At 44.7% G+C, this 3,486-nt stretch overlaps 1 pseudogene; it reads right to left on the bottom strand.

Annotated features, from left to right (window-relative positions):
• Nucleotides 1-211: 211 nt before the first annotated feature.
• LOC139385518 (piggyBac transposable element-derived protein 4-like) lies at nt 212-3,242 on the bottom strand (annotated as a pseudogene).
• Nucleotides 3,243-3,486: the final 244 nt, after the last annotated feature.

Genomic DNA, 3,486 nt, shown 5'->3' with positions numbered 1-3,486 from the left:
GTTCCTGTGAGATTGCTAATCCGACCACATATATTAATGCATCACAGCCCAGAGGGAAAAAAGCATGTTTTAAATGGTGTTGTGTTGTATCGGGTGTCTGGCTGAGAGAGAGAGAATGTCGACCGGATTATAAGGCCTGTGGTGGTGAGAGATGAGGGATGGCCGTCTCGTAAACAAGTGACAAGCGTCCTGGATGACAATTCCTAATCCATCATAGTGCTGTCACTGCTGTGACCGGAGAGGTGACGAACAGGACCTGGGAGAGAAGGACAGGGGGAGGGATTGAGGAGGGGGACAGCTGCTGTGTGTTAATCCACATCATCATTTGAGAAGCTGTCCCACATGGCTCCCGGACATGGGCGAAAAAGGAAAGAAACACTTATTGAAAACATTGAGGGTGTACAAAATATAGCCTTGGAACACTAAAGTGACACCCCTCCAAGGACACTTCATGAAATTGAGCTGTTGAATACCGTACAAAATGTATAACTAAACCCATGATTCATGTTTGTTGGACACCATACCTGAAAGGCATAAAGCAGTGTTAAGTGTTAAGTTAACATGCATATCCACATGATTTGTATTTTTTCTAATCTTAGACTGAAGAATGCACTACCCCTGAGATAGGCCTATCTGTACCTGACTTCTATATATCAGTAACAATATGGTGGAAATCGTGATAAAACACATTACCTACCCAATAAAATGGGATGGCATCACCATGGAAAACATTGAGGGTGTACACAATATAGCCTTGGAACAGGGGAAGCACTAAAGTGACACCCCTCCAAGGACACTTCGTGAAATTGAGCTGTTGAATACCGTACAAAGTTCATGTGATTAGATGTTGGACACCATACCTGAAAAGCATAAAGCAGTTTGAGTGATATTGTTCTCTATTATTTGCAGGCAACAAACTCATCAAAGGTCCACCCCCCACCCTCTCAGCACATAGTGATAATGACCCCAAGAACTATATGACATTATGAGGCATGCTGTCTTATGAGTTGGAGTATGCTGGCTCTTCTAATATAAGTGTGTGCTTCTTGCTGTGGAACAGTTTTATGCACACTGTAAAGCTGTCATTCACATCTGCTCAATCTCTCTCTCTCTCTCTCTCTCTCTCTCTCTCTCTCTCTCTCTCTCTCTCTCTCTCTCTCTCTCTCTCTCTCTCTCTCTCTCTCTCTCTCTCTCTCTCTCTCTCTCGTTCCCATTTGTCTAACTCCGCATTTTTTTATTTTTGCAATTACTAAAAACAAAAACGATATGATAGTATAAATTTCGTTCTTCTCTGCACGGCTCACTGGTTTAGTAAGATCTACATGTTGGGTAAGGGCCCCCTCGTTTTACTCTCCTTCTCTCCTTTTCTCTCTTAATGCCCTGCTTCCCTGCCAAACCGGGGTTTCCGATTGGGCTTCAATAACATCTTTGATGTGGACAGCGGCCCAGAGTGTCGGAGTGAAAGGCAGGGTGCGGTGGAACAAACACAATGGGCTGACCTTCAGCCTGCATCTGCTCAGAGAACACACTAAATGGTCACATTGATGCTCATGTTTAGCTCTTTGCTAAGGGGCCTGATGGAGCCGACAGCGATCGGAGACACAGTGAGGGTCTGGGCCTCTGCCAGCTAGCTAACCCAGGGACAAATTGATTTAATCAAAGCCAGCTACAATTACATTCATCCTAACCTTGCATTGCTGTAAGCATTTATGAAATCCTATGAACTTCATCTGAATGTAGTATGTATGGTTTATGAATGCATTATGAAGAATTTATGTAGGTACCCTTCAAAATAAAGTGTTACCATGAGCGCTCTTTGCTGTCGTTTTTCTGTTTAGTGGTTGTCAAGTGCTGTACCTGTGCTTAGCAATAACGTGTTTGAATTGAATTAATTCCAATATTTTCTCCGTAAAGATGAGTAAGTAGTGATGAATGGTGCTTATACTAAACATAATTACATTGACTAATCTTGTTGCTTCACATTGTTAATGCCAATAGACTTGAGTCATTCACATGATGGCCTTCAGTCCAGTCAGCTCTCGCTTTGTTTATACACATACACACAGAGACTGCATCAACGTTGCAAGCGGCGTCATTTGTGTTGTCTTATAAAGGTGATTACCTACCTAACCCAGCAGCAGTTTCAGGTGGATCAGGACAAGATTCAGCCCTCCGAACAGCTTTCACATGCGCTGCAGAGGCTGCTGTGCTGGGCCGGCACTCCCTTCTTTGAATGTGTGGGGTTACAAGTGACTTTCCCAGCTGCTCCAGGAACACCCTCCTCTTGTTCCGCTTATCAGGCATCCAGGTAGGTTGATCTTGTTCCATATCACGAAGGCATTGTATAATGACACATCAATGATGTTATGGAACATGACCAGGGGCCAGCGGGCAGTCATCCTCCTGCAGCTGTAAGTTCCAATCATCTTGTCCAGGTTGTTCATGCCTCCTTTGTTGTGGTTGTAGTTCAGGATGATGGCTGGCTGGCTTCCTGTCCTCACGATCACTGATCTCAGCTGTTTTGTACAGTGTGTTCAGGAGGACCACATTCTTGTTCCTCTTTGGGAAGTAAGAAACTAGAGTGGTGGTGGGGGTGAAGGCAAACTTTGATGAGAAGGCCTTTCTCCCCCTTGTTGTGAGGAGTGCAGGGGGGAGCTCAGGCTTGTTCTTTCTAACTGTGCCAACCATGGTGATCTTCCTCTTCAGGAGCTGCTGGCTGAGTTCATAAGAGGTGAAGAAATTGTCACACATGACATTGTGCTCCCTCAATCCATCTGTCACATCAAGCACAACCCGCATCCCCTGGTTCTTCTCCGGGCCTCCACTGGTCGGCTTCCCTGTGCAGACTTGCATCTTCCAAACGTAGCTGGATTGTGCATCACAGGCAACCCATATCTTGATGCCATACTTTGCTGGCTTGCTGGGCATATACTGCCGGAAAGGACAGCAACCTTTTGACAAAATATATTACTATCAGTAATAAGTATCAGTGTCAGAGAAAACAATCACATAAATCAATGATATTACAGCAATACATAATAATATGAACAGTGAAAACCACTTGTGAAAATAAAAATGTACCTCTGAATGGAACCAGTTGCTCATCCACTGTTAACTTCAGTCCCAGGGCTGGAGAGGTATGGCAGATGCTCTACTCACTTCTCCCAGACCTCTCTTATGGCTTCCAGTTTGTCTCTCACACGTCTTGCAGCTCTTGACTCACGGTCATCAAACCGTAGCATCCTTGAGAAATTGTGAAAGACTTTCAGTGGCATCGTGGCACGGAAAATTGCCCATCCACTCTCTATATCCCAGAGACTACATGTAGCCTCGCCTCGGGACCTACACACACCCGCTAAGATTAGCAGCCCTATGTAGGCACACAGGTCAATCTCATCCATCCTTTTCCAGCTGTCTCCATATTTACAGAAACCCTCCAAATTTGTCATCTCCAGGATGATTTTTTGGCGTGATGAACATATAGAA

Source organism: Oncorhynchus clarkii, chromosome 3, assembly GCF_045791955.1.
Source record: "Oncorhynchus clarkii lewisi isolate Uvic-CL-2024 chromosome 3, UVic_Ocla_1.0, whole genome shotgun sequence".
Classification (NCBI taxonomy): Eukaryota; Metazoa; Chordata; class Actinopteri; order Salmoniformes; family Salmonidae; genus Oncorhynchus; species Oncorhynchus clarkii.
Note: the sequence above shows the minus strand (reverse complement) of the source record. Positions and strands in the feature narration are given on the sequence as shown.